The sequence below is a fragment of the Tupaia chinensis genome, unplaced genomic scaffold (assembly GCF_000334495.1).
Source record: "Tupaia chinensis unplaced genomic scaffold, TupChi_1.0 Scaffold147580_1, whole genome shotgun sequence".
Classification (NCBI taxonomy): Eukaryota; Metazoa; Chordata; class Mammalia; order Scandentia; family Tupaiidae; genus Tupaia; species Tupaia belangeri.
In genome coordinates this window covers 218,826-240,970 of record NW_006207432.1, presented here as the reverse complement: position 1 = coordinate 240,970, position 22,145 = coordinate 218,826, and the positions used below count along the sequence as shown (strand labels likewise).

General features: G+C 37.0%; 1 pseudogene; it reads right to left on the bottom strand.

Annotated features, from left to right (window-relative positions):
- Positions 1–3,391: 3,391 nt before the first annotated feature.
- LOC102486055 (protein SGT1 homolog) overlaps positions 3,392–22,145 on the bottom strand; it is a 25,902-nt pseudogene continuing 7,148 nt past the window's right edge.

Genomic DNA, 22,145 nt, shown 5'->3' with positions numbered 1-22,145 from the left:
GGAGCCAGTTAAAGTTGACTATCACTGAAATAGACATGCTACCGGATTGAAAATACAAAGCATGAACCAAGGCTGCAGAGCTAGACAAGACAATGCACCACACAGCAGAGATTCCCTATGGACAAAGAAGGTCATCTCTAGCTCATCGGTGTTCCATGCATTTTGAACAGAATAACAAGATAAACAAACATCATTGACTTTATCACACAACAGTGAAGCCTAAAAGGATGCTCTTCCACATTTCTCTTCCTAAACTGTATGAGGAGACTCCAAACAGTGAATAGAAAAGTGAAATTAAAGCATGGTTTATTTTTGTGCAAAAATATATTTTAAATTCATGCATAGTTTTTTTTATAATACTCATTATCCATGAACATTTTGAAGACCCCTCATGTAAGTTCTAGACAACATTTACTGCCTAAAAATGAATAAAGATGGAGAGCCATGGATTAAAAAATGTTTGTAGAAATTTCCAACAAGAAATGGGGAAGTTAGGAAACAGATGGTGGTGTGGGAGTAAAACACAGAGCTCTACAAGCCAGACCCACATGGGAAGGTTACTGGTTCATGTCTGGAAACCTCCTGTGTAGGCTGACTCCTTGTGATCCAGGCTGGCTGAGGCTGAGGTTGGATCCAGTGGTCAAGATCCCACCAGAAGAGTTGTATCTCTCTCTCTTTCTGTCTCTCACACACTCACTGTTTCTCTCACTGATGTAGCAAATTAGCAAACTTCAAAAACAAACAAACAAACAGAAAATAAGCATTCAGAAATGGAAGTTATATTAATTAGTTATGGATATAATAGGTTTTTAAAATAAACCACCACAAATATCAGGAAAACATGAAGCAATTCGTTTTTGTTCACCGTCTTTGGGTTGGCTAACATTCTTCTGATCTAAGCAGGGTTAAGCCAGGCATCACTCCAAGTGAACACAGCACAGGCCCGCTCCTCTATCTTTATTCTACTGGACCAACAGGCTATTCAAGGCCTGTAGTCATCATGGCAACAGCAGAGAAACCCAAATGCAAAAGGGGCAAATCTATAATGCTTTAGGTCATTAACTCATCAATGACACAATGTCACACCACTTACATGCTGCTGGTGAAAGCAAATCACATAGTGAAGATCAAATTGAGTAAGGTAAGGAAATAGCTTATTTTTTTTCAGTTTGCTTCCTCCTAGATAAATTCAGGTTTCCCATATATACTCACTATTGTCACTTACTTAATATCATTGTACACAATTTTGTTGTTCAGTCTATGGGGATTTTTTGGCATTTTTCTGTTACGCACACACACACACATAAAATAGCATAGCTAAGTCATGTACTTTCCGATGAGTATATTCTTTTCAAGAATAATGTTATTCATTTTCTCTTTAGTAGTTAATAAGTCCTTATTTACTGACTGCTCATTTTATCCACAAATGTGCCATTACTTTATATTTCTTTTTGCCGGAATTATGTAATTTTATATATGAGATTTTAAAAAAAGTATGTAATAAGTTAACTACTAGAACTTACTAAAATTGAAAGGTAAACAAGAAATCACAGCAGAATGTTTAGAAATAGGGAGAGAAGTGGTATAGAAATCAGAGAATTAGGTAAATAGTATAGGAATCAGACAGACAGAGATTCCTTTGAAGCGAGAACTGGAACTGAAAAAAGGTTTGAACTACGGAATGCTCTTTTACATTGTAAGCTGTGTGACACCAATTGTACATGTACAATCTGCCAAAATTATAATCTAATCACAATGTGCTAATAGGAATAATAAAAATTTAGTGAGTTTAGGGGAAATATGCCAGTTACAAAGACCAGAATATAGAAAATAAGTAGAAAATAACTGCAGATGGGTTTTATTCGTGAGTCCCCAAAGAGAGAAGGTGAGGCACACATGTGTGACGTAAGACTGATCAGGGACAACCTAACATGAATTAGCATGTGCCAGTCTGAAGGTCTTAACAATCCATTTTATAATAGTGATATTACATGTGATTTCTCCCACTGACTTTCGAAAATAGAGGGAGATACTGAAGTCATTAATTAAATGCCATTTCACCTATCCCAATTTCTTCATCTGCTGTGTCTGTTGTCATTACTAAGAAACAATGTAGTACTTTTTTCCACGTTGAGGGGCTGACACTAATGACATTGTAGCAGGCTGGTAATTTTAGTGCAGTCACTGCACTGCACTTACTATCAGCTAGGTGTGTGTTTTCCCCTAGGGGGGGAGAAGAAATTAGTCATTGCGGAAGGGCACTGCCTTCTCCAGAGACAGAGAGAGAGAGAGACAGAGAGAGAGAGAGAGAAAACCCTCCTGTGGAGCATCATCACACCACAATTATTTTCTCTCTATTTATCTATCCCATCAGCACTTTGCACAGACATGCACATGCACCCGGCATGTTATTTATTTATTTATTGGAGAGATTTTTGCTATAGGGCATGTGCACTCACTGCAGAGACAGACAGAAAGCTAGAAATCAGCCCCCTTGCCACAGGAGATGGTCACGCCACAATCACTCCTTCATTCTTCTCTAGAAATTTTGGACACACACACACACACACACACACACAACCTGGCATTAGTTTTAAGCTGCTAGGTCCAAGACTCGTACCATGGTCGAGTCCAGCGACATAACCATTACACCACCTGCTAATTTCACTCCCACTCAGCATGACTTTTAAGCTGCCAGGCTGGAATTCAAACCACAGTCAGCCATGTGGGACCAACTCCCTGTGCGTGTGCTTGTCCTACACTAGGAGACTGATCCTCCTCGTCTCTTAATAGCGATCTATCTGTTTCTACGATCGTGTTTCCCTTTCTCATTTTCATTTTCTTTCGTTTTCCTAATTTCTCTTACCCTTTTCTAGGTCCATTTGATGATCAAGAACATGTATGAGTCCTTTTCGATAGTAGGACCTGAAGTAATATCTACAATCCCCCTTTCTCCACTGAATATATGCAACCACATTTAATTTTTCTTTACATAACTAAGAGAAAAGAGTCTTGCTTATTTAGGTTGTGAAAGAGTGAAGTACATAAAATATCATGGAATTTTCTAGAAATGGGATTATATTTTTTAAATTCATAGAATTTTAAAGAAATTTAGATTTAGAGAAAAATTAAGGAGATAATATCAAGAATTCTCAGACACCCTCTCTCTCTTCCAATTTTCCCTATTCACATCTTGCATTCATTCAGACCATCTGATATAAGTAATAAGACAATATTGATATATTATTATTAATGAATATCCATAGTTTACCTTAATAATCACTCTTTTTACCATATAATTGTATGAGTTTAGGAAAATATATAATTGCCCTTTATCCATCATTACAGTGTTAAGTAGAATAATTTAACCTCTCAAAGTTCTCCAAGGGGCTCAACTATTTTGACTCGACTCTTCTTCCACAAATGCCTGGCAGCCACTCTTCAACTTTGATAATTTTGCCTTTTCTAGAAACCAATTAAGTTAAAATACAGCAGAATGGAGTATTCTCAGAATGGCTTTTCCCCCCACATAGCAATATGCACGTAAGGTTCTCACATGTCATTTTGGCAATTGGACAACTCATGTCTCTTTTATCACTGAACAGTATTCCTATAAATGGATAACCACAGTGTTATCTATTTATCTAAGAGTGTCTTAATTAATTCCAGTTTGGGGGAATGACCAGTAAAGCTTCTACAAGCTATGATGTGCAGAATTCAGTGTGCTCATACATCTTCAATTTGGTTGGGTAAGTAGCTAGAATTGCGACTGTTGGTTTGTATGTTAGGACTGTGTGTATTTATCTCTCAAGAAACTGTCCTCCAAAGTGGCTGTTGTACTTCGCATTCCCACCGGCAAAAGATGAGACCTCTCACTGTTCCACCCTCACTCCAGCATCTGGCAGTGTCAGTGTTTTGGACTTAAACAATTCTAATAGGTATTCAGTGTACGGTTTTGTTTTAATTTGCAATTTTCTAATAACACATGACGTTGAGCATCTTTTCAAATGCCTACTTACCATCTTTATACACCCTCTGGAAAGATGTTAGCTCAGATCATTGGCCCATTATGGAATGAGATTTTTTTATATTGTTGAGCTTTGTATATTTTGCTTTTAGATTATCTATCAGATAGCTGTTTAGCCACCATTTCCTTTTAACCTGTGCCTTTTATTCTCCTTCTCTCAACAGTGCTTAATCTTGGCTGTGACTGTATTCACCTGTTTCTCCAGCTTTTAGGGTAGACGTCTACCTTTTGACATCAATTATCTGATGGATCTAAGAATAGTTTATTTTCATTTTGTTCCACTTCTTACTTTTTACTGAGAATTGGAGTGATGATTTCTAAGCTCCTTACTTGACTTTTTACCAAATTTAAAAAACCAAGCTAATATCAAAAATGAAAACTCTTCCTTTTTTTAAGAGAGACTTTTGCTATAAGGTACGTGTGCTTGCAGAAGGGAGAGAGAGAGGAATAGAGAGACAGGAAGCAGGAACAGGAAGCAGGAAGTCCTCCCCCTAGGGGGAATAGCCAACTTGCAACCCAAGCTAATATCAAAAATGAAAACTCTTCCTTTTTTTAAGAGAGACTTTTGCTATAGGGTACATGTGCTTGTAGAAGGGAGAGAGAAGAATAGAGAGACAGGAAGCAGGAAACAGGAAGCAAGAAGTCCTCCCCCTAGGGGGAATAGCCAATTTGCAACCCCTTGGCCAAGGCTTATCTCCTTGCCCCTCTAGTTTTCCCTTCTCACAGCCTCTGACTTTTTCATTTTAGTTTAACTCTTTATTGAAAGTACTTTAAATGTGCTCTGTCTTAGTGTTTTGGGATGAAGAAGTCTCAATTTCAAATTGCAATTCTCTCCAGAAGAGAGTTTCACCAACATAGACAACTCATTTTCTGAAAAGTCTACATTTATATCATTCTTCTAAACATGTTTGATTATAAGTGCAATGATTGCTTGGGCTTCTGTTTGATACCAGTTGTACTTGATTTTTGACTGATGAGTCTGCTGAGATACAGACGCCTTAGATTTCGTTCTGAACTTCTTGACACCTTCTTTTAATTTTATTTTTTCAGGAATTTGCCATAGGGCACGTGTGCTTGTCATGTTGGAGACATAGAGGAAAAGTAAGAAATCACTTGTGTGAGGTGTTGGCCATATTCCCATCTCTTCTCCTCCATTTCCCTCTTGGGATTTTGATTGATATTTATAGAACATTTAACATACATATGTATATATAGACTGGTATGCACAGGTATGCACAAGTGTCCAGAGTGATTTTCAAGCCACCAGGTCTGGGACTCAAACTGCAGTCAGCTATGTAGGAGTCTAGTGCCTTAACTGTCACACCACCAGCTGGTCCAACACCTTTTAATGCAGATGATGCAGTCAGAATCTAAATTAATTTCTGTCATTCCTTAAAAGTTTCTAGAGCAGTGGAATAGTTTCCTTCAGGGTATTCACATAGCCCTTTTCTCAGCAGAGCAGTGGCTTTATTTGGACTGAATTCAACAGACTTCTTTGCATCAGTGATGGCCTCACAGTCATTCCCAAGGATGGAGCAATGACCTCTTTGACAGCCATAGTGCGTAGCAGTTGGTTTTGTTCCAAAGCCTTAGACAGCTCCTCCAATGCCACCTGGGGGTTCTTGTCTATCAGAGCATCTGAGAAGCTTTGGAAAAACCTCTGGGCTGGAGCAGGTCCTGGGCAGCTGCCGCCATCACTGTTAGTCACTGCTGCTGCCACCAGAGCTCTTGCTGCTGCAATGATCAGTCCACTGCCACCCAAAGGAAGACCACTTTGTTGCTATTCTCTTGTGTACTTGACATTGCTTTGCTTGATGCCTCTTCTTTTAGTCTTAGATTTCTCAAGTGAGAACTTGGCCAGATTTTTTGAATTTACAGCATTACTTTCCTAGGTGTGCAAACTTAACATTGGGAACCCTTTTGCCTAATAATATATGTCATTTTTGAAAATTTTCCAAACTACTGAATTCCCAGTTACTGTTGACTGCTTCATTTCTAGCCTGACAGTGAGCACCTTTAATGGATTAATGTACACTATCATCTTCTGGTGGTAACGGTAGGCCTATAGTTGACCATTTTCTATGGTCACTGTCACTCCAATACACATTTCAATTATTCTGTCTTTCCTTCCCTACCAACAGGCATCTCTTCATGTGATGCTTGATCACATCTAAATTAATTTCTGCCATTCCTTAAAAGTTTCTAGAGCAGTGGAATAGTTTCCTTCAGGGTATTCACACAGCCCTTTTCTGCAGAGCTGTGGCTTTATTTGGACTGAATTCAATAGACTTCTTTGCATCAGCGATGGCCTCACAGTCATTCCCAAGGATGCGGCAATGAGCTCTTTGACAGCCATAGTGCATATCAGTTGGTTTTGTTCCAAAGCCTTAGACAGCTCCTCCAATGCCACCTGGGGGTTCTTGTCTTTCAGAGCATCTGAGAAGCTCTGGAAAAATCTCTGGGCTGGAGCAGGTTCTGGGCAGCTGCCGCCATCACTGTTAGTCACTGCTGCTGCCACCAGAGCTCTTGCTGCTGCAATGATCAGTCCACTGCCACCCAAAGGAAGACCACTTTGTTGCTATTCTCTTGTGTACTTGACATTGCTTTGCTTGATGCCTCTTCTTTTAGTCTTAAATTTCTCAAGTGAGAACTTGGTCAGATTTTTTGAATTTACAGCATTACTTTCCTAGGTGTGCAAACTTAACATTGGGAACCCTTTTGCCTAATAATATATGTCATTTTTGAAAATTTTCCAAACTACTGAATCCCCAGTTACTGTTGACTGCTTCATTTCTAGTCTGACACCGAGCACCTTTAATGGATTAATGTACTCTATTATCTCCCGGTGGTAACTGCAAGCCTATAGTTGACCATTTTCTATGGTCATTGTCACTCCAATACACATTTCAGTTATTCTGTCTTTCCTTCCCTACCAACAGGCATCTCTCCATGTGACACATGACCACAGTGTTAAGCACAGTATTAACCTCGTGAATGAAAAATGTAATGGTCTACTCAGTCTTCATCTAAGATTGCCAGAGGTCCACATCCGTGCTGGTTGGACAGGCATGAAAATTTAATAGAAATAGCTGTCTTCCCTTATTCTTGTACTCCTTTATCAAATTATGGCTGAGTATTGGAGACATTGGGAGGCATGTAAATGGTTAAGTTCATTGTCTAGTTTCCAAGTGGAAAGTCATAATCAACCAAGAATGCTTAAGTTACTGAACTAGGTGCTGCAATTTTTCAGCCTAAACCTAGTTAAAAATATCAATAGAAGGGGTCAGCAGGTAGCATAGCAGTAAAGGCATTGGTCTTCTATGTGTCGACCACAAGTTGAGCCCCAGACCTGACAGCTTGAAAATCACACCAGATGTGTATGAATATGTCCAAAATTCTGAAAGGATAATGAAGGAGAAGGGACTGTGGCATAGGCATCTCCCCGGAGGTGATTTCTCACTTTCCCTGTCTCTGCTTCTCTCCAGCAAACACACACGCCCTACGATGAAACTCAAAAGAAGAAAGGAAGAAAGATAATAATTTTTGCAATCATAAAAAGCAAATATCTCCTTGACCTTTTAGGCTTTGAGTACATATATCCTTCTTAGAGTTGGATGGTTGATAGTCCACGACAAATAAGAATGATGATCACCACCACCTCACAAGCCCTATTAGATGAGAGATTTAACACCACGAGGACTTGCTCTGTATCCTATAACACAAGATTAAGTCAATTTTGTGATGATAAGTATTATTCAAGGAAGTTGAAAGCTAAATAAAAAATGTGCTCGGTTCATTGTAATTCTCAAATTGATTATTTATCTGAATTGTACATATCTCAGTTGTTAGATGTCATGGGAATTTTTAAAGGTAGTAAGAAAAAATAAATGACACATATCAAATATTTGTGTTGAACTTTGTGCTAAACTTCCTAATTTAATTCCAAAATATTCATGTGTGAATAATTGATCTAAATGTTATTTATGAAGGCCTGGAGCTTAAGGAATATGATGTCATTTCCCCACAATCTCTATGGGTGAAAAATAGCTGTTCCTCCTCATTGGTACAACCTCTGAAAGCCATTTCATAATGAGAATCAAAGGTTATTTTTCAGGGCTAGAAGATGACACAGTGATAAAAAACGCCTCTTCCTTTGAGAGGGTCCTATATGAGATGATTTCTGGTTCAAATCCAGATACCTCTCTGAGTATGTCAAGCGAGTACCTGCCTATGACCCAGGACAGACCAAAGACCATGGTATGAGTCCCAACCTGGTGGCTTGCTCATCTTATCTGAGGGGATATCAAAAAAGTCCATGGGAAATTATAATTATTTTCTGTTTGGGGAATCCAAGATTTTGAAATCCATGCACTTCTCTTTCATAAACTGTATTTTATGTGAAGTTTTGGAAGATCCCCTTATAAAACCATATTTCTCAACCCTGGCACTGTTGGTATTTTGAGTGGATAATTCTCGGTGTGTGTGACTGTCTTGCACTCTTTAGAGAATTTAACAGAGTCACTGCCTATTATCCAGTAGATGCCAATAGTGTTCCTGAGTTGTGACAACCAAAAATGGCTCCAGACATTGCCAAATGTACTCTGAAGGAAGACAGAAATTGCCCTAGGTGGAGAAACTGTTCCTGTGAAAATAAATAAATGGCTTTGGCTGTAAGGTGGTATCATCATTTTCTGACCTATATTCATTCTCATGGTCCCATTGAAGGTTGTGAATGTACAACATCAAAGCACAATGATTTTCTAGGAAGGAAGGGAGTGAATCCCACATTCCATTCTTCGTTATTTAAAGGATGTCTCTGATAAATTTATCATGCCATGAGCACATACGACAAGAAGATACAGCAGACCCTAAAAGTGTGTGAGCAGCATTTTACAGTGGTATATCTTCCAAGATAGATGTTATGATCGAATGCATCGCTGATGCTAGGAAGACCCATATCCTCACACTTTGGAAAACTGTGAACTATTGAATAAAGTATGTTAAAAGCCTGCATCACAGACAGCTGGTACATGAAGGGAGATGGAGGGCTCATACTGGCATATTGCAGAGAACACATGGGAAACACTGGCTTCTGCTGGCTTGCTTCGCTTCCCTTCAACACAAGCATACCATCAGGAATGACTGGAACCCTGGAGGGTGTGCTGACAATCATTGTTTCCCATTAGATCTCCAACAAGAGTTACAATTCCTGCTAAGTCAGCTGGTAATAGCATCTTTCAGAGTTCAGGACCCACATGGCCAAACTGCAAGTCTCAGCTTTCCCAATGCTTGGCACAAGGGAAATGCCTTGCTTAAACTAGCTGGGTGATATAATTCTTGCGACAACATCATTGAGTCATAGAAATATTCAATGAAATGGGAAACAGGTCCTTTCAAGTAACTTATGTAGACAGCTTACACCATAAAGTCATAATAATCAGCTTTTCCAGTTCTTCCCTAATGAAACAAGGTGACCCGACTTGACCACTCATCTGAATTGCATCCTGAGTTTCGCTGTGAGTGATGGAGGAGTGCATGGGGTGTTAGCGGGAAGAGACCACAAGCTTCTTGTAACTTATAGACTAGGATCCCAGAATCATATAGTTAGGACATAAAAGGAAAGCACATTTGATTGCTGAGCTAATTGATACAATTAGATAAAACAGTTAAACCAAGATAGCCATACCACATTAGGATAATAAACTCTAAACATTTGTGATCCTTTCTCTACCTAGATTGGAAACTGAAGTGAATAGATTTATTTATGGTGAAGTTAAGAAATAAAGTAAAAACAAAAATAATGGAAGACTACTTTGCTTCCACAGTCTTTAATCTTTTTCTTTTCTGAGGTTGCTTTATTTCTCAACATGGTTTCAGAGATTTCAAGTCAATCACCTGTTACATAATTCCTACTACTATGACTTAAGCAACTACAGATAGTAATTTATATTCTCTGGTCATTAGGTCAAAGACCTTCTAGCCTGAAATTGCTCACTTTTTTTTATTACAATTTTAATGGTTTTATTTATTCATGGGGTGTTAGCGGGAAGAGACCACAAGCTTCTTGTAACTTATAGACTAGGATCCCAGAATCATATAGTTAGGACATAAAAGGAAAGCACATTTGATTGCTGAGCTAATTGATACAATTAGATAAAACAGTTAAACCAAGATAGCCATACCACATTAGGATAATAAACTCTAAACATTTGTGATCCTTTCTCTACCTAGATTGGAAACTGAAGTGAATAGATTTATTTATGGTGAAGTTAAGAAATAAAGTAAAAACAAAAATAATGGAAGACTACTTTGCTTCCACAGTCTTTAATCTTTTTCTTTTCTGAGGTTGCTTTATTTCTCAACATGGTTTCAGAGATTTCAAGTCAATCACCTGTTATATAATTCCTACTACTATGACTTAACCAACTACAGATAGTAATTTATATTCTCTGGTCATTAGGTCAAAGACCTTCTAGCCTGAAATTGCTCACTTTTTTTTATTACAATTTTAATGGTTTTATTTATTTTTTTTTCCAAAACTGGATTTTCAATTCTGAATAAGTAAATATCATTTGTTTATTTTGGAGTGTGTGCATGTGTATTTATAGAAGTGCGCATGTGTCTGTCCATGTGATCATGCACGTGTGTGCAAGTGTTTGTTTTATTGATCATAAACACTGAACCTTGTCTTGGAAATGAAACAAAACCTTTTTCTTCATTACTTTGACCATGTCTACAAACTATAGTAGGGTCAGTTTTAGACCAGAATTAATTATATTTGCTTTTGTTTCTATTACATTATCCTCATCACTACTACTTTTGTATAGTTTTAAAAAGCTTCATTTATGTGGTCTTAGTGGTAGAACACATTGGAAATTCTAGTAGCACTCAACTATCCTTTTTCTGATTCAATTTTATACATATCAGGTTCATGGATAACCATATCTATGAGGAACAATCTATATGAAATGGGAAATTTTTGGCTGCTTTCTTACATCAATATGTTTATTATTTTTCTGTTGCATTAGTCAGAGTTCCCCAAATAGAACCAAGAGTCATACATTGATATAGTAAAGATTCATTCTGGGGACTGACTCACACAATTATGGAAGGCAGAAAGTCCCAGTGAGGTATAATAGTTAATGTAATTAACTGTTTTGACAGGGTCAGCTATGCAGTTGGAACATATTTTAAACATACATTTATTGTTATATTTTTCCATTTAGTCTAGAGCAAAACACACATTGATTGAGTATGCTACTAAACATCTATAAAAAACTACTCTTGGACCAGCCCGTGATTAAAGGGCTGGGTTCCACATGGCTACCTTGAAAAACATGCCAGACACATGTGCTTGAATGACCTGTTAAAGTCCAAAGATCAATTTATCTAGTGGAAACAGAGAAGACAATGACAATGTAACTGCATAAGAGGCACTTCTTTTTCCAGCTAGCTGGGGTCCGAGTTTATGCAGCAGGTTGTAGCAAGAACCTGAACCTAGGATAGAGGGGCCTTTTATAGCTCAGGAGGCAATACAGAATATACTGTCAGTAACTTTCCATAGTATGCAGCACACGAGGGAGGGGATATGTGCAGTTAGGGTCCAGCTGTTATCACCTGCTTGAATCTAGATAAGAACTCTCAGTTAAAATTAGGTAAACCTTGTCCTGGCACTTCCTGGCCCTTCTGTTCTCTGCTTATTTATGAGTTCCTGTCTTCTGTTTATTTATGGATTCCTGTCCTCTGTTTATTTACGAGCTCCCGGGCTCCATCCTCAAGCCCTGTCATGGCGGTGAAAACGCTAAATCGGCCTATACTAACTCAACCTAACATATGCTAACTCGGACTAACAGACCAAAATCCTAAAAAGAGAGATAGAGGGAGAAGAGGCGATTGAAACGTGGCCATTCCTATTGGGGTGCTTTCTTGCTTTTTTTTCACTCTCTCTGGCAAGTGTGCACATTCTCTGGGGGGAAAAATAAAGTCCACTTCTAATTCTTTTCTAAACAATAATAGCAAGGTAGGAGACAGGACCCTAAAAATATAGCTAGAGTATAGACCCAAAATGGAATCACAAAATGGCTAAGTTTTGAGATGGAGGCAGTGATGGCTCAGTGACCAACCTAGAGAGCATGGCCTAGACCTAAAGCAGAGGTTTTTTCCATGCCCCACCACATTCCAGAAAGAAGACAATGATTTTCATGACCCAAAGCTTCAAGACAAAGTATCTCCTGACCTTGCCACCTACTTCAAAATTAAAAAATTAATTGGACCCATCTGCATGTGCCTCTCCCTAACCAGGAGGGAAATGTATGCACACCTAGAACAAGTTCTGACGAGACCCTTCCTGAACCAAATAAAACCCCCTTGCCACAGTTCCTCCTTGGCAACGCATTTTCTGGGACGCCTCCCTTCTTGGGAGCTCTGTTTTCCCTTCCTTCTCCTTTAATAAACTCCCCACTTTGTTAATAAATTCCCCACCTTGCTAATAAGCTCTCCTTTTGCTGTACCTCCTCTCTGTGTCAGAGACATGGGTTCATGTCCCACTGTGAGTGTGGGCCTGATCACCCCTGCAGCCCCATGTTCCTGCTTCAATAGCATGTACTTTTAATCATCACTTCCCCTGTCCTTCAACACAAATAATTTAAAAACAAGCTATTTTAAATAGCTGTTATGTACAATGTCTGACATTGATTTTAGAAGCATACCATAAAGACTAGATATCTAAATGATTATGTGATTTAAAACTGTAATACTTCTTTACTGCTTTACTTTTCTTTTGATGTTTGAATATACCCAGAATGTAGATCAGAATAGTAAATGGCCACATTTTCATATACCTATATGGTATTGAAACTAAGCAAGGACCCCCTAAGGTATTTTCTAAGGTTTTTGAAATATAAGGTCCATTTACATTGTAATGGCCCAGAGTAAGGAGTAAGTCTTTCAGACTTTTGGTTATGATAATGACCAACATGGACCATGAGTGGGGGCCATTTGACCCTAAAACTCTCACTTAAAGGAAAGATAAGGTTTTCATTTCAATATGTAAGATGTTTTATAGACTGGGAACTGCTGGTTGTGAGCTCAAAGACTCCAGGCTGAATGGCTCCAGATGCTTGAAGAGAAATGTGATTATCTAAGGCCTCACCAATCAAGAATGCCCAGGAGGTGATCACGCCCTCTTGAACCAATCACTGATCTGATCATGTGCCTGGAACCTCTGCCCCTAACTTTTGCCCTCAAAAATGCATGTGGGGGGGACCAGCAGTGAGTGTAATGGTTATGTCGCTGGACTCCCATGTAGTCGACCACGGTTCGAGTCCCGGACCCGGTGGCTTAAACTCACGCTGGGCGTGTGTGCGTGCGTGCCCAAGATCCCAAGAGGAGAATGGAGGAGAAGGGATTGCGGCGTGGCCATCCCCCCTGGGGGGTGATTTCTCACTTTCTATCTCTCTGTCTCTCTCTGACTGTCTGGCGAGCGCACGTGCCCTATAGCAAAAACCTCTCCAAAAAAAAGAAAAAAGAATGCAAGTGGGGGACATCTCGGGGAGACCAGGCCTTTTCAGCACGAGCAGCCCGCTCTCCTCACTTTGGGTTTTGCAATAAAGCGGTACTTTCCTTCATCACACCATGTGCCTATGGCTTGGTTTATAGTGCTTGGGCCAGCGAACCTGATTTGAGTTTGGTAACAGTATGGGATTATATCAAAGTTCCCAAATTATCTTCTGATTTGATTTCGTCTGATATAAAAAACAAACTTATAATTTCAAAATATTTAAGCTTTGTTAGAAACTGTGGAAATAGAACTTTAAGGCAATTAATATAACAAATTAATATAACAGAAATACCAAACTGTATACCACTTAACCTTGAGAAAGTTTATTAAATTGTAAAATCACTGATTTGCAAAATGGAAGAAGTATTACAGTTTTAAATCACATAATCATTTAGATATCTAGTCTTTATGGTATGCTTCTAAAATCAATGTCAGACATTGTACATAACAGTATGTGTTTGAAAAAATAGATTATTGATCTGTAATTTAAAAGATTAAAATGTATCCCTCACACTATTTCTGTCAACAATGTCTATGATTTTTGTGTTGCTGAAATATGTCTTGACCATATTACTGCATTTACTTGGTTTATTAATAAAAACTACTTTATATCTTCTGAATCTGTTTGTAATTCTACTATATCTATGAAGTACTCCAACACCTGGTCAGATAATAAATAACAAGGATGTTTCAAAGTGCATTGTGGTAAAAAGCTTTCTGTTTACTGAGTGAATGCTATATTTTTCCTCCAATTTATCTGAAGATCCTTTCATTCTTTTGTTCTTTCTTTCTCTCCTTCATTTCTCTCTCTTCCTTCATTTTACTTTCAAAATGTTTTTTAAGTTTAGTATTAAGTATGGGAAAAGTAAAGTTTAAGCCCTTTATTTTTATCTCATGAACACTAACAGTTCTCTATTTGGAAGTCAACAAAAGGAAAATTGAAGTTTTGGTACTATTAACATTTCCATATTTACCTTTCCCTTAAAGAGGTTCTTTACTTTTAAATTATTCAAAGCACTCAACATTTTAAAAAGGAAGCTTTCCTTTTCCATTTGAAGGGAGCTTTTCAGAAAGAAGAGGTAAATCTATAAAATCCGGTATGTAAAGTGAGGAGGGAAGACAATATTTTGGAAAAATTTCATTTCATTTTAGAGTTGCGCATAGAAATGGCCCGCCATGTTTAAATAACCGACTATATGACATGTACTTAGTAAATGCTAGTTATTTCTTTTAGCTCCCTTAATCACATTCCATCAATGAGAGAACTTTTTTTTAAAGGAATTATTTTTTATTTAACTTTATTTTTAATTTTGAGCAGAGAGGGACAGAGTAAGCGAGAGAGCGAGAGAGAGAGAGAAAGCAAGAAAGTAATCTGTCAGGTCCAGGTCCAGGACTCAAACCATGGTCACCCATGTGGGAGTCCAGATCCCTTAACCACCACATTACCGACCCCTAAATGGGAGAACTTTTGAAACTAAGACCCCTTCAGGGAACCAAGGGCCCAACTTCATTACGGAATGCATAGCCTTTTCTGGCTGGGTGCTGAAATGTTCATGACTGTATTTAATATAATTTTGATGTGTGGGGAAAGGAGATGTTCTAATCCTCATAGTTCTTGGAATATAGTGCTCAGAGCATTTCTATTCAGTATATCAATGAACAGGTGTACATTCTTGTTTCTCACTTACAGATGACTTTCCAGAGTATAGCCTTTGTCCTCTCCCTCTGTAATGAAATCAAGTTTGTTCCATGGGGTATTTATTTAACCAGGTGAAGGTAGTTAAAGGTGATGTTGGAATAGTCTTATGAAGAATACTATATCAATACCTATGTCTTTGCAGGAGAAATTTGGAAGGTTATGGTGGAAATTAGACACCAAGTAAATCTCTGTAACAGAGTGGGTATGGGTTGTCATAAGCTCTTCATTATGCCATAAGACGGGTGCATTTTGAGACCTTAAATAAAAGGACAAATTGTACACTGATGAGGATATTTAAAGAGAAAAGTAAATTAAATCTAATTTGTTTGGATTGTGAGCTTGGAGTATTTATCTTACACAAAAGAAATTCAGTATATTATTTTTCAATTTTTGTTTTTTAGGAAAAACTGAGTCATAGTTTATAAAGTTATTTATTTATTTTATTTTATTTATTATTATTATGTTTTATTTGATATAAGGCATGTGCACTCACCAGAGAGGGATGGGAGAGAGAAAGTGAGAAAGCAAGCCCCCAGGTCCAGGACTTGAACTGTGATTGACCGTGTGGGAATCCAGTGCCTTAACCACAATGGCACTTGCTGGCCCTCTGTATTATAATATTATTTAAGGAAGATATAATGGTGGAAGTCTGATAAATCCTTCTCTTCTGCATAGGATATCAGTAACATAATAATTACAGTATTTAGAAAATAGAAATAAGTATTAAGAAAAATTATATAAACTGATACTCAAGAAATAATTTACATATATATGTGTATACATACATATGTGTATATATATGTAATTTATATATATGTTATATATTACATTTGTACACACACACACAAACACACACATATATATATTCCTACAAACCAATATGATAAAAACAGCTTACTATTGTAGAAGAGAGGTAAGCAATTCACAGAGGAGGAAATTCAATGACCAATGGTATCTATTTTAAATTCATTTATTAAATAACGTTTTAGAATTATTACTTGATAGATGGACATCATGTTTTACGTCTCATGCTTTTTTTCTCCCCATTTGTACCTTCAGTCTGTAACTAACATCCGTTCATTAAGGCATAACTTGTGCCTGAGGAAAGTGGTAATGAAAGCGCCTGAGCATCGCCTTATGGTTACATTGACCCACGGTCATACCACGCCTGTAAATGTCCAATAAACTGCCACGGTTAGAGATCTGTAGAGATGGAGTATTCAATTGTTGGCATCTTCAAAGCTGGTCCACTTCTTTTGAGCAGATTCACTGCCTCTTGGCCACTTCACAATGAGACAGATTCAAAAGCTATTAATCATGCCATATTTTCATTATCTTAGGAGATAGACGTGAATAGGGTTTATATCACGGACAAATTTCAGTCTTCTATTTTTTATATCTAAAGATCATATGTCAATAAATTAAAAAACAAAAAAAATGTTGCTTCTGTGGAACATATCCATGTTCCAAGAGTGAAAAAGTGTCAACTTCTTCATTTTTATTTTAATCCACTCTTAGAGAACAAATACACTGAACTATAATCAATAACGAATAATCCCACCATGCTAAGAGTCCAATTTTCTTTCTTTTTCTTTTTTGTTAAGAGATATTTTTGTTACAGGGCACGTGCACTTGCCAGACAGACAGAGAGCAAAACCCAGAAACAGAAATTGAGAAATCACCCCCAAGGGGATGACTACACTGCAGTTCCTTCTCATCCAGTCTCCTCATGGGATTTCGGGCACACACACACAGGTGTGTTTTAAGCCACCGGATCTGGGACTCGAACTGCAGTCAACTACATGGGAGTCCAGCAATATAATCTTTATGCCATCTGCTGGTCCCAAGGGTTCGATTCTCAAAGCAGCCTAATCAGTGCAGAGGACTGTATTTAGCACTGACTAGTACTGATCTTTTTCAGAGGCTATTCTGAGTAGTTTTATTATCTTTTATTTTTTTAACTTCTCCACACATGAATCTGTTTTTTTTTTTTCACTTATAAGAGTGTGAATGAATTTCTAATATAATCATGTACTGAGAAACATGCTTTTAAACTAAGTGTGCTCACATTAATGCCGAAGCTCCATTCAGCATTGCCTTATGCAGTATGCCCTGCTAGGTCATTCTCTCAGTACCTTCTAGAGACCTATGTAGAGCACAGTTTTCGACAAGCAACCTGGTTACCACAGACATTAGATCATAAGATCCCCATACTCAAGGGGGTTTCTGATTGGTTCTCTGGGATGTTCTTCTGGGTACCTTCAGGCTTATTCTCTGGTATCAGTAAAATGTGGATAATTGGGCTAGGAATTCCTCTTGGATGAATACATTTCAAACTGGTTATTTGTTGCTTCATTTCCTTACCACGCCAACTGAAAATTATGAAGACTTTTTCACAAATCAACAAAAAAGAAATAAAATGATTTAGGTCTAAATATTCTCCCCCACAGTAGAAATTGTGAAAACAATCAAGGGTGGGGCATACAATAGAGAAAAACAAATTTTAACCCCTCCTCTTTTTTTTAATACATGTTGCTTTTTTGGTATTTTATTTTACTTTATTTTTTGGTTTTCTTTTTTTTTTAATTTACTTTGTATATTCAATCAATACTTTGTTTCTCTTACATATAAGGCTAACTGGTATTTATAGCTTCTGTAACAAATGCAATCTGTAAGTACTATTACAAAGAAAGTCATAAATAAGCCTGTTTGCTTACAAGAGGAAACTTAAACCTCTTGCTTTGTATAATGGCTATAAGAATACAATCAGGTCCAAGGTTGCAGGGATACATCTTAAGAACTGGGGAGACTAGACATATTGGGTCTCAGGGATACAATGTAACAGATTACATTGCAAATATGTAATAATATTTTATCTTATCTTTTAACACAATAGTTACTCACAGAGGTTTAGATTTAATAAACCGTATAGCTTAAAGAAAATATAACTTCCCTTCATTTCAATGTATGTCAAAAGGTTGACAATAGATTCAACATCACTTTAAGGACAAAAACAGTCATAAATGTCATGTGAACAGAAAAGGGGCACAGGAAAGTTTTGAAAAATTGTGCGGGTAGGAGTAATACTGAGCTAGCTAGATTTATGTTATAGATAGAAACATGAGAAATACAACGATATAAAATGTGCTAGAAATTTCTGTTCTGGGTGTTGATTGTGAGATTGTTAGCTCTCCATCACTAAACCAACACACAAACACACGAAAACAAAGAGAAAAGAGACTGCTTTTATTTTTCTCAAATTCTCTCCGATAAGTTTAGGCAAAGGAGTGACTGACGATCTAGAATTCACTAGTTTACATGCAGAAACTCAATGTTACATCGTCGACTTCATTAGTAACATTAGTAGTAAGAAGTTTAAATTAAAAACGTTTTTCTTTCTGTATTTGAATTGAGTTCTGTCCTTATCCCATAGGAGAATGGATGAACATACATATTCATTCACATAGATATATTCATACATATATGAGTATATATGCATGTATCCTATAGCAGTGGTTCTTGAACTTTGATATACATACTGACCATGTAAAGATCTTGCTAAAAATACAGAATTTGATTCAATTTTGTAGTGAAGCCAAAGATTCTGAGTTTCACACCGGCTCCCAAACTGGTCTAACTACCTCCCTGTGTATCAGAATTCTACAGAATTGTACATTTGAGAATACAAATGCCTTGACAAATTAATGCACACACAGTGCTGTTGGTTTTGTTACAGAGGTGAGAATTAAGTGTTACTTATCAAAGACTGAGAAATCAAATCTTTCTGGAATGTGAGGAAAGGTTTCATTGTAACAGCAGTATTTTAACTGGGTCTCAAAAGAGTTTGCTAATAAAATTATTAGAGAAACAACAGTATCATTTCTTGCAAAAAAGATAGTATAATATCTAAAGATGGTGATACATGAAAAAGTCTGGGATAATATAATATTCAGTACGGTAAGAATAAAGAGATATCTGTGAAAAATGGGTGAGCTAGACGATTATTGGGAAAATAGGTTAGTTCAGATTGTAAGAGCCAATTAACAAAATGGCTTTTTACTCTATGAATTACATAAACAAAATATATTAATGGATGAAGGATTAAAATGATTGCTTTCTCTTTTTAATAAAATAAATTTGGAGTTCATTTTTAAAATTCACCAAGAAGAACAATCTGGTGACAATGGGACAAGATATAAGGCTCTTAAAACAGGCTCTTAAAATAGCTCAAATGTAAGAAAATTAGTCTACATTAACATAGGTGTGTGGAGATAGTAGCCAACATTAAGTGACATTGCTGGATATTATTAATAGTAATTGGTCACAGAGCTGGCATAACAATATGAAACAGAGAGCAATAAATTATGATGACCAAATGTTCTATTTCAGAAGTTAGGATTAAATGATGACAGCATTAATAAGTATCTCCTGCCAAAATTTTTGCTCTTATTAAAATGCAGCTATGACCACTCATAAATTTAAGAGTTAGTCTATTTCTATTTTGAAAAAGTTAGTAGATAATAATTATCAATTTGCATATTACAGACTTGGGTGTCTTCTTTTCTAGGTAGCATACTGATCGAATATTTTTATGTTCAAAAATAGAAATGATTTTCATAGACTTCAGAATTTTAAATAAGCATATTTTCTTCAGTGTGATAATTAGAAAGGACATTATTTATTTAAAATGTTTGCTTTATTTTACATGTTACTTGTCAATTAAATTTTTTCTGGTCCTGTAGTAGTTTTGTTTTATATTTTATTTTATTTTAAGAGATTTTTACTAAAGAGTGTACACACTTAACAGTGAGACAGAGAGAGACAGAAGACAGAAAGCAAGAAGTCATCCCACCCCCGGAGGAATGGCCATGCCACAATCCCTTCTCCATTCTCCTTTCAGTATCTTGGGCATGCACACATAGCACATGCCTAGCTTGAGTTTGGGATTTGAGCTGCAGTCGACTGCGTGGGATTCCAGTCTGGGATTTGAACTGCAGTCGACTGCGTGGGATTCCAGTGACATAACTGTTATACCGTCTGCTGGTCCAGTAGTTTTATTTTTAATAGAAGTAATAACTTTCTAATAGAAATGGACAGTTTCCACTTTTACCAGACTCTAACTACATGGTCAGCAGTAAGAGTGAAAACACTTTTGAAAAGTTAACATACATGAAGGCATATGAAGGATAAGAGAGTTTATGGTTTTTGTAGATAATAACTACAATTAAAAAGATGAAATTAAATTTAACATCAGAACTCTGCTACATACTGCCATTTTCATTACTTTAAGAGAGAAAATAATTTCATAAATCTTTATTTTATATTTTCTGGACTCAGCTGTATTTTATAGCAATGTAAAAAGCAAAATATTTTGCACAAAAATGAGACAAATATAAAACATGCTTTTTAGTAGTGCCCTGCAATATTTACAATAGCTACCAGCATGACTTTCAGAAACTTGAGCATATAATAGTAATTTGTCATTTTTCTCCAAGTTCATTGACATTGTCAAGGAATATTTAACTCAGCAGGAGAATTTAAATTTCATACTTAGCGATTTCATGAAGCATTCTTCTCACCCTGAGGTTTCAGCTAAAAGCTCCCTTTTCATTTCTTTCAATAAATTACCATCTATTCATTTCTCATGGCTTCATTAGAATGTTCAGATGCAAATAATCAAAACACCACCTGCTTCCAAACTACGTTTATATAAAAGTTGACTTCTGATTTGTAATTTGGATAATGGCTGAAGAAATGCTTATGAATATAATCCCTATGGGCAAGCAGAGTTTGGGAATTTGGTCAGGGTCCCACATGGTATTACAGGATCTGTTTTATCAGTGGGCAGGATTTAAATTGGTTGTGTTGTATTAGACTCTTATTACCACTGGGGGGGAAAGTAAAATAAAGTGGAATAATGGCATTTGAAAACTATTAACTAAAATGAAAACAAAACTATTTCTTTAGTAGGAATTGCGTACTGTTCTACTCCCATCTGTTTTACTCTAAGTCCAATTGCATGGAGAATGTCTACTCAAACCACGTACATAGAGTGTTTTACTATAGTTTTTCTATACTTATCCTGGCTTTAACCAGAATCTCCTCTACATTCCTAGGAATTGTAATCCCGTTTTCCGATCCATACACACAGTGAATCTTGAAGACATTCATATCTATGTTCTTTGTTCTTTCCTTACTATTCTATTTTATTTTTTCAGAGAAATTTTTCCTATAGATCACATATGCTCTCCAGAGAGACAGAGGCAGAGAGAGAAGGCAAGAAATCACCCTCCTGGGGGGATGGCCACACCATGATTCCTTTTCTCCCATTCTCTTTTAGGGATTTTGGACATGCACGCACACACACACCCGGTGTGAATTTTGAGCAGGTGGGTCCAGGACTTGAATCGTAGTCGACTATGTGGGAGTCCAGCAGCGTCACCCTTATGCCATCTGCTGGTCCCACCGTAGTATTCTTAATGCAAATTCTATTTAATGAATCAATGTGGTAGTCAGATGTCTTACTTTGTCACTCTACGGAGTCTCCTCTGTAGGTACAATGTATAAAGAAGGTATCAGCCCTTTAGTTAGTTATTTACCCTGCCTTATCAAATCCACAGTAAGTAAATGCCAAAGCTTGGACCTGAACCATTTCTCTTCACTTTATTACACTGTTTCAATCCCTTCTATTTAAATTTCAAAGATATGTTACCAAACCGTATCTGTTTAATTCCAGTATGACTCTTGGACTCACTTTCCTTTTCCATTAGTACTTCATGGATTTGGATCCAGATTTCCAGTGGTTATATTTAATTTTCTGCCTTGCCCACTCTAAGATAATCTTCCTACTTCCACTCTCA